The 10,510-nt window shown below is 40.9% G+C and overlaps 2 non-coding genes across 2 annotated transcripts; one reads left to right on the top strand and one right to left on the bottom strand.

Moving 5' to 3' along the window:
* Positions 1-3,769: 3,769 nt before the first annotated feature.
* Positions 3,770-3,876, bottom strand: LOC113625238 (U6 spliceosomal RNA). The gene has a single exon (XR_003434581.1). It is a non-coding gene; the product is annotated as a U6 spliceosomal RNA (small nuclear RNA).
* Positions 3,877-8,975: 5,099 nt separating this feature from the next.
* Positions 8,976-9,048, top strand: TRNAV-CAC (transfer RNA valine (anticodon CAC)). The gene has a single exon. It is a non-coding gene; the product is annotated as a tRNA-Val (tRNA).
* Positions 9,049-10,510: the final 1,462 nt, after the last annotated feature.

Genomic DNA, 10,510 nt, shown 5'->3' with positions numbered 1-10,510 from the left:
TTCACAATAACCCTATGAGGAAGGAAAAATTATAATTCCCATTTTACAGACATGAGGCACAGAGAGGTTAAGTAACTTGCCCTGGGTCACACAGTTAATAAGTGGTAGAGCAGGACAAGTTGACTCCAGTGCCCAAGCTCTTAACCACCTACCAAGCTGTCCTAGGGGATGGCATTTCAACGTGTCTGAGTGTTTTTCACCCCTATAGTCCTCTTCAAGACTACAGAGGAGCGTGAGTAAGGAAAAATACATGGGGGTGTGGAGTTAATGTCAAACCCAATAACCCAAAGGTTTTTCTTTTTTGTACCATGGACCCTTTTGGCAGTCAGGTAAAGTCTATAGATTCCTTTCTCAGAACAATGTTTCTACATACAAACATTTGGAAGCCAATTATATTAAAATATAGTTCTCAGAATATTAAATCAGCATTTGCTATAGTAATATACATCCTTATTAATGTATGAAATAAGACAAAAGGGAGGACATTGGCAGATCTAGTGACTACCATAATTTCATGGTAGTGTGAGCATAAATGCTATTTCAAAATATTTTTAACTGCTATAATGTAACATAGAAATATCTATTAGTATATCTGTTGGTGACAGTCACAGGTACAGCTAATACTACTATAACTTGTTGCCTACATTAGTAATGAAGGAATTGCTATATTTCTATTAGAGATTAGTAATATATATATATATATATATAATTTTTTTTCCCCCATCCAAGATCACAGGCCTCTGAGTTCTGTCCATGGATATCCTGGGGATTATTTCAGCTGGGTAGGGAGGTCTGTGGGCCTCAGGTTAAAAATCCCTGTGAGCCAAACCTAGGAGCAGTTTTAGGGTAAACTGTGGTGACCCGCTGTATGGACAAGAAGTGGGTTAAGAAGAGGCCCAGGCACCTCACTGAGAATTCCTGGATTCAGTGGTGTGGACTGTTTGCCCCTTCCCATAAGCCTGTTGACTGACAATGGAAAATTAAATGAATTAAAACTTGTTCTGTGTTATCTGAGAATAATTCCTTAAATGTGTTTCTAACATTTCCTGAAACGCAGTATATTATTACACAAAGTTTAAAAATTAAAGCAAATTTGAGAAAAAACAGATACAAATGGATGGGAGTCTATTCTGGCACTTTGAGGATTTATAGCTTTGGAACAAATGAGAGGCAGCACACCGTGACGGCAAGCCTTCCTCATTCTGCCACCCCCTACTTCCCAGTAACTTCAAAAGTGGTTAGCAGACAACAAAATGGAGATCAGAGAATAATTTCAGAGCATGTATGGGACAACCCAAGGTGACCAAGAAATGTACTGAAATCCTGCAGTGATTGGGGCACAGATCAGCACAGTGCAGATAGTAACATGAATGTGACATCACTTGTTACTACAATCTGAGTAGTCAGAGGAAATTTGAGTTATATGGAACTTAATTCTACTAGGAAGATTTGTACTATTGTAATAACCATAATAGTTAACATGAATTGAATGTTTACTATGTGCTAGGCACTGTTGGACGCATTAACATGAATTAACATATTTAATTCTTAGAGCAAATTTATGAGGTAAGTGCTATTAAAATCTACATTTTACGGTTAAGGAAACTGAGGTACAGAGAGGTAGAAGCATATTCTTGACTTGATTTAAATGTTGTATTGACTATACACTAGCTGCTGTAACAACAAACTTTGATATCTCAGTGGCTTAATGCAATATAAAGTTATTTCTCTCACACATATGCCCAATAAGAGCTTGGGTGTTGAGTGACCCAGACTGATGGAAAGGTCTATCGTCTTCGGTACACTACACCCAAAGTCACTCTGAGGTTTCTTGCATCATCCTGAAGGTGAAATACATCCAATTCAACTGGCCAGAATTCTCTTGCCTACACCTAACTGCGAGGGAGGCTGGGAAATTTAGTTGAACTGTGGGCCCAGAGGGAAACAAAACCAGTTTGGCAACCAGCTAGCCAGTCTCAGTCAAACTAACAGATCAGATAACTCTACTGGTTCAAGCAGAAAGCTTCCGCTTTTTCTTTCAAAATGTGCTCCTTAAAGAACTAAAACCATTTTTTATTTCCGGCCATGTCGCAGGGCATGTGGGATCTTAGTTCCCTGACCAGGGATGGAGCCCATGCCCCATGCAGTGGAAGCATGAGGTCTTCACCACTGGACCACCAGAGAAGCCCCCTAAAGGCACTTTTAGATGAGCTTAGTGCATGGCTTTTTTTTTTTTAAGAAGGGAAAGATAATTATTTGCCTCTATGCTGAGGATATTACCACTAAGCAGGCTCTGAATCTTTCTACATAATTATCGTCAGAAAGCATGGCTTGAAATCAACTCTTTTTATATTCAAATATTGTTTTAGGTCGCTGTCCTCCAACATTTAATTGATTTATTGACAAAAAATTTATACAGCACATGCACTATGCAGTTACCTGGAAAGTAAAAATTTTTAACTAATTTATTGAGTTCTCTTGACTAATAGAGGCTAGAATGATCTTTTTTTTTTTTTTTTTTTTTTTGTGGTATGCGGGCCTCTCACTGTTGTGGCCTCTCCCGCTGCAGAGCAGAGGCTCCAGACGCGCAGGCTCAGCGGCCATGGCTTATGGGCCCAGCCATTCCGCGGCATGTGGGATCTTCCCGGACCAGGGCACGAACCTGTGTCCCCTGCATCGGCAGGCGGACTCTCAACCACTGCGCCACCAGGGAAGCCCAGCTAGAATGATCTTGACCACATGTGTGTGGAAGTACTTTGGGGCCTGAGGCATTATCTGTCCATGTGATTATGTGGGTTAAGATCTATTTTTCGAGGAAAGTTTTAAGTCCACTTCCAAATGGCAGTAGGATAGCCTTTTTTCAAGCTATCACACTGTTAGACCCCTTACTTCTCTAAAAGATTGTTAGTCCTATCTTCAGTGCCATTGATTTTCAAAACAATTACTAATTAGCAGCAAGATCATTTCCACTCTAGTCTCTTGCCAGAGAAATGACTTCAATTCTCTCCTACACATTATTTATCAAAAGCTCAGGTGAAAGAAGTAATATTCATTGAGGATTACCTGAAGGATAAGTAATCCATCCATTTCTCTAGACATTCTAACTGTTATCGCTGATTCACAGCTGCTAGTATAAGCTGTGTAGCTGGATTGCCTCTGGTCCCTTATAGAACTGCTTTTACTGAGCTGCACTTTGGTTTTATGCATTCAAGCTAGTTCTGAGAGATGGCCCTGGGAATCTTGCTGTTGTGTTTACTGCAGGGATATCGTTGAGGACTTTGACCAGTATGTCACAGAGTGACTCATGATGAAGGAGTATTTCTCTCAGATCTTAATACCAGGAAGCTAGGAAGCTATATTTCTCTTAAGAACTACTTCATTTTTTTTTTATTATGGGCACACTGAATTTCATAATTGTTCATATTTCCCTATTGCTCTGTTCCTGGAAGCTCAGAATCAAATATACAGCCCAGATCTAGTTACTGTTTAGACCTGTATAATATGCACTTTTGTATGTCAGTCCTAACAATTGACTTCATTTTCCTTCTCCTGTTTGTCTTTACTTTTATTTTTTTTTAACATCTTTATTGAAGTATAATTGCTTTACATTGTTGTATTAGTTGCTGCTGTATAACAAAGTGAATAAGCTATACGTATACATATATCCCCATATCCCCTCCCTCTTGCGTCTCCCTCCCACCCTCCCTATCCCACCCCTCTAGGTGGACACAAAGCACCGAGCTGATCTCTCTGTGATATGCGGCTGCTTAAAAATATGGAACGCTTCACGAACTTGCGTGTCATCCTTGCGCAGGGGCCATGCTAACCTTCTCAGTATCGTTCCAAATTTAGTATATGTGCTGCTGAAGGGAGCACTGTCTTTACTTTTCACCTTCATCCTAATTTCTGAATTATTTCCTGTTATATTTCTATAAGGTGCTTCGAATCCTTTTGGGAACATATAAACTATTTACATGTTTCAGAACATGTTTGCGTGTGTATGTTTTTATATGAAGTAATGCTCAAATATTTGGAATAACAAACAAAAGATTTTGAGCTAGATATTTGCTTAAACACGAGTTTTACCTTGGAGTTCATGTTTCTTTCTTTCCTTGTACTTCACTGATTCTAACATCTGTCCTCCAATTCATGCTTTAAACCCCTCCCATCCTTACTTTTTCTCAAGCTCCTTTTTTTTTTTTAAAGCTCCTTTTTGATGGCTCCTCAGAGAGGCTTTCTGACCCCCGTTCTCTCTAAAGCTGATGTTTGTCCCCTACCTACCTCACCTCATTATTCTCCCTCCCAAGCACCCTGCCTTTTTCTTCATAGCACCATCTTTTAAGTTCATTTTATTAATTCACTTGATAGTTACCTGTCTCCTCCACTAGAGAGTGAACATGTGAGGGGAAGTACTGTGTAATTTGCTTCATCTAGGTCTTAAGATGAATGAATCAACGTTTCAGCCCCAAAACTGCAGAAAATCTCTTCTCACTCTCTTATACCCTAAGGATAGTTCCCTTTTCTGAACTCCTGAATTTACTCCTGTCTGACCACAATCACCCACCACATTTAAAGGCTTTGATTCCTCTTTGTTTCATGTTTCAGGATGGATTTCCTCAATTACATTGTGAGTTTTTAATTATTTGGTTAATGGATTAGAGGAACACTGGAGGTACAGTCAGTAGTACCTAGATTTCAGCAAGGGGTTTAAATAGTCTCTTGTGATATTCATGAGGGCAATGATGACAGAAGGGCATGAAGGGGAGGTAGAAAGAGAGCTTACATTTATTGAGAACTATTTAGATTAGAGAAGAGAAGAACCAGTGAATGCAAATGACAGGGAGGTAGATTTCACTTCACTTCTTTAACAATGAGGGTAAGCCAAAAATAGAATGAGTTTCCTTGGAAGATCCTTCACTCAACAAAATGTACTGAGCACATTTCATGTGCCAGGCATGGTCCTGGTTACTGGGGATGGAGCATGAATAAGACCTGGTCCCTATTCTCATGGCACTGACAATCTAGGCAATCTAGACAATCTAGATGGGAAGAATCCATCACAGAAAATGTTCCATCAGGCCTGAAATCAGGGATTCTAGCCTTGGGCAGAAGCCAGATTCAGAGGTGGAAGAAGGAAGTGAATGTATGTTTTTTGAAGACTTAAAACTGTATATCAGACACCATTCGAAGCACCATACACAACCTCCACGTTCCCTTAAGACACACAGATCCTTGAGGGGAGGAACATTATACTGCTCTTCGGTTCCTCAGGGCCCTGAGTGTTGCTGTGCACATAGGAGACATTTGGTATTCAGTTGACAACTGATATCATTCAAGTGCTTCAATGGCAATGAGATGCTAGTAGCATTCTTGTGCTGGCACACAGACAGTAAAATAAAAATTAACAATGCCATAAAAAACAAGTTAAATTATTTGCCAGAGACCAATTTTTGCAGGTCTTGTCAAAGTTGGATATACACTCAGGACTTCCTGGCCTGCAGTCCTGGGCTTAGATTTCAAAGCCACACCTCTCCCTCCAAATACATGAGGTAACTGTAATTGTTATGTAGCCAGTCATTACGGGGATAGCTACAACTATGCCATCTGTAATAAGAGCCTTGATGAAAGCTCTCGGTACTATTTTAAATATGCTATGAGTTTTGTTTCCTCTGCCTTTACAGAAATGAATTGACTTTTTAAATTTAAGTATGGTTGATGTACAATATTATACAAGTTTCAGGTATACAACATAGTGATTCACAATTTTTAAATGTTATATACTTCATTTATAGCTATTATAAAATATTGGCTATATTCTCTGTACTCTACAATATATTCTTTTTTTTTTCTTAAAGGAGAAGGGTCCCAAATCAGTTTTTTTTTAAATAAATTTTTTATTTTTTAATTTTTTTTTGGCTGCCTTGGGTCTTCATTGCTGCGCACAGGCTTTCTCTAGTTGCGGCGAGCGGGGGCTACTCTTCACTGCGGTGCACAGGCTTCTCATTGCGGTGGCTTCTCTTGTTGCAGAGCACAGGCTCTAGGCACACGGGCTTCAGCAGTTGTGGCTCATGGGCTCTAGAGCACAGGTTCAGTAGTGTGGCGCATGGGTTTAGTTGCTCCGCAGCATGTGGGATCTTCCTGGACTAGGGCTTGAACCCGTGTTCCCTGCATTTGCAGGAGTATTCTTAACCACTGCACCACCAGGGAAGTCTACCAGGGAAGTCCCTGTACAATACACTCTTGTAGCTTATTTTTTAGGCTCTGGACATGCAGGCTCAGCGGCCATGGCTCATGGGCCTAGCTGCTCCGTGGCATGTGGGATCTTCCCGGACCGGGTCACGAACCTGTATCCCCTGCATCGGCAGGCGGACTCTCAACCACTGCGCCACCAGGGAAGCCCTGTAGCTTTTTTAAAGTATTTATTTATTTATTTAGGCTGTGCTGGTCTTAGTTGTGGCATGTGGGGTCTTTAGTTGAAGCATGCGGGATCTTTTAGCTGCGGCATGCATGGGGGATCTAGTTCCCCGACCAGGGATCGAACCCGAGCCTCCTGTATTGGGAGCGTGGAGTCTTATGCACTGAACCACCAGGGAAATCCCTGTAGCTTATTTATTTTATACATAGTAGTTTGTATCTCTTAATCTCCTACCCCTATCTTGCCCCTCCCCCCTTCCCGCTCCTTGACAGTAATCACGTTTGTTCTCTATATCTGTGAGTCTATTTCTTTTTTGCTATATTCACTAGTTTGTTTTATTTTTTAGACTCCACATATAAGTAATATCATATAGTATTTGTCTTTGACATTTCACTAAGTATAATACTCTCCAAGTCCACCCACGTTTCACTCTAGATCCAGCAGGGGGAGCCAGGTCCATGTTAATTAAAGGCAAAAACCAAACCAAAACAACACACCTCCCCAAAAAAACACTAAAAAAACCCCTTCTAATTTCCAAAGTATTCTATTTCCACCTTCCATTAAGTGTCCGTGAACAGCTCTTTCTTTCCTCTCTGAGAATTTAGGGCATAAAAATGAACTTAATACATGTCACAACAGAAAACTTACACTTTTTTGAATTCCCTTGAAAACGTCAGTATTCCATTTACCCATTTATTCCCACAAGCACGAATTGTTGCCTGCTCTGCCTGCTGGTCTGAGGCAGGACAAGAGGCAGTGAGAGCAGGGAAGGGTCAGACTAGAGATCTGTGATGGGGCAGCTAATAGGAGACAGCAGCCACCTTCAGGGAGGAAGAGATCGTTGAATTGTATCTTGAAGGACAGTTAAGCATTCTTCAGTCAGTCATGGTTGGAACTGGCATTCCAGACTGTGAGAATAATATGAGCAAATAACAGATGCAGTGTATTTGTAGAATTACAGATAGGAGAGGAGCAAGGTTGAGGGTAGGTAAGATAATTCTGAAAAGTAACCTAAGTAGAGTTTATTTCAACAGTGTTGGATAATAGCTAACCATAATAACTAATATTTGTGTTAAATAAATATCTAATATTCAGCAAATACTTATATAGCACTTAATATATTCCAAATGCAGTTGTAAGTACTTTATAACTATTAACTAATTTAATCTTCACACAATCTGATTATTCTCCCCATTTCCAAATGAAGAAACTGAGGAAAAGTGAGGTTGAATAATTTGCCCAAGGTCACACAACCTGGGAGGAGTGGAGCTGGCATTTGAGACCTGAAAGTCTTGCTCCAGTCTCTGCCACTGATCTAAATATTTGACCCTTGGGCTTTCCTGGTGGCGCAGTGGTTAAGAATCCGCCTGCCAATGCAGGGGACACGGGTTCAAGCCCTGGTCCGGGAAGATTCCACCTGCCGCGGAGGAACTAAGCCCATGTGCCATAACTACTGAGCCTGCGCTCTAGAGCCCGCGAGCCACAACTACTGAGCCCAAGTGCCACAACTACTGAAGCCCGCCCTCCTAGAGCCCATGCTCCACAACAAGAGAAGACACAGCAATGAGAAGCCTGCGCACCGCAACGAAGAGTGGCCCCCCTTCGCCACAACTAGAGAAAGTCCGCGCACAGCAACAAAGATCCAATGCAACCAAAAATAAAAATACTAAATAAAATTAATTTAAATAAATAAATATTTGACCCGTGTGATCTCCTTTAATTCTCACAACAACTCTCTGAAATCAGTGCTATCATTATACCCATTTTGTAGATGTGGAAAGAAACATAAAGTTAAGTAATTTGCCTGAGGTCACACAACCAGTAAGTGATGGAGAAAGGTTTAAACCCAGGCAGTCTGATACCAGAGCCCATGTTTTTGTGGTTGGTTTGTTTGCTTGTTGTTGTTGTTTAAATTTTGATTTACAGTCAAAATGATTCCAAAGGTGTAAAATAGTATACAACGAAATGTGTCTTTCCATTACTGTTACCAGAGACCTAGTTCTCTCCCTAAAAACCAATGCTATTAGCTTCTTATGTATCCTTCTATACACAAACAAAAAATATATGTGTTATTTCCCCATATTATCACACAAACTGTGTATACAGTACATATTTTTCCACATTTATTTTTTATTTTATTTTTTATTTTTGGCTGTGTTAGGTCTTCGTTGCTGCACGTGGGCTTTCTCTAGTTGGGGTGAGCAGGGGCTACTCTTCGTTGCAGTGCATGGGCTTCTCATTGTGGTGGCTTCTCTTGTTGCGGAGCAGGGGCTCTAGGCGCGTGGACTTCAGTAGTTGTGGCGCACGAGCGTAGCTGCCTCGCGGCAGGTGGGATCTTCCCAGACCAGGGCTCGAACCCATGTCCCCTGCATTGGCAGGCAGATTCTTAACCACTGCACCACCAGGAAGGCCCCACATTTGCTTCTAAAACATAATGATATATCTTCTTAATGGCTGCACAGTATTTCTGTGTATGGATGTATTGTATTTTTGTTTTACCAGTCCATAACTGTTAGTTGGTTTCCAATCTTTTGCTATTATAAGCAACGAATGGGGGACTTCCCTGGTGGTCCAGTGGCTAAGGCTCTGCACTCACAATGCAGGGGTCCCAGGTTCGATCCCTGGTCAAGGGACTAGACCCCACATGCCACAACCAAGAGTTCACATGCCACGACTAAAGATCCCGCACGCCGCAACTGAGACCTGGCACAATCAAATAAATAAATATTTTAAAATTAAGAAAAAAAAATGAATGGCAAGGAATAAAGACTTGTGTATCTGTCATTTCCCACAGGTGTGGGCCTATATGCAGGATAAATTCCTAGAATGTATTTACTGGTCAAAGATACCTGAATCTGTAATTTTTTTTTTTTAATTTGGCTGTGGTGGATCTTAGTTGCAGCACTCAGGATCTTCGCTGCTGCGTGCGGGACCTTTCAGTTGCAGCACGCGGGATCTAGTTCCCTGACCAGGGATCAAACCCAGGCCTCCTGCATTGGGAGCACGGAGTCTTAACCACTGGACAACCAGGGAAGTCCCTGAATCTGTAATTTTTTTTTTTTTTTTAACATCTTTATTGGAGTATAATTGCTTTACAATGGTATGTTAGTTTCAGCTTCACAACAAAATGAATCAGTTATATATATACATATATTCCCATATCTCTTCCCGCTTGCGTCTCCCTCCCTCCCACCCTCCCTATCCCACCCCTCCAGGCGGTCACAAAGCACCGAGCTGATCTCCCTGTGCTATGCGGCTGCTTCCCACTAGCTATCTACCTTATGTTTGGTAGTGTATATATGTCCATGCCTCTTTATCGCTTTGTCACCGTTTACACTTCCCCCTCCCCATAGCCTCAAGTCCATTCTCTAGTAAGTCTGTGTCTTTATTCCTGTTTCACCCCTAGGTTTTTCATGACATTTTTTTTTTTAAATTCCATATATATGTGTTAGCATACGGTATTTGTCTCTCTCTTTCTGACTTACTTCACTCTGTATGACAGACTCTAGGTCTATCCACCTCATTACAAATAGCTCAATTTCGTCTCTTTTTATGGCTGAGTAATATTCCATTGTATATATGTGCCACATCTTCTTTATCCATTCATCCGATGATGGACACTTAGGTTGTTTCCATCTCTGGGCTATTGTAAATAGAGCTGCAATGAACATTTTGGTACATGACTCTTTTTGAATTATGGTTTTCTCAGGGTATATGCCCAGTAGTGGGATTGCTGGGTCATATGGTAGTTCTATTTGTAGCTTTTTAAGGAACCTCCATACTGTTCTCCACAGTGGCTGTATCAATTTACATTCCCACCAACAGTGTAAGAGGGTTCCCTTTTCTCCACACCCTCTCCAGCATTTATTGTTTCTAGATTTTTTGATGATGGCCATTCTGACTGGTGTGAGGTGATACCTCATTGTAGTTTTGATTTGCATTTCTCTCATGATTAGTGATGTTGAGCATTCTCTCATGTGTTTGTTGGCACTCTGTATATCTTCTTTGGAGAAATGTCTATTTAGGTCTTCTGCCCATTTTTGGATTGGGTTGTTTGTTTTTTTGTTATTAAGCTGCATGAGCTGCTTATAAATT

The sequence above is a fragment of the Aethalodelphis obliquidens genome, unplaced genomic scaffold, assembly GCF_003676395.1.
Source record: "Aethalodelphis obliquidens isolate GAN/ISIS:26980383/991018 unplaced genomic scaffold, ASM367639v1 scaffold14, whole genome shotgun sequence".
NCBI classification, from domain to species: Eukaryota; Metazoa; Chordata; class Mammalia; order Artiodactyla; family Delphinidae; genus Aethalodelphis; species Aethalodelphis obliquidens.
The sequence above is the reverse complement of the archived record's forward strand: the minus strand, read 5'-3'. Positions and strand labels throughout refer to the sequence as shown.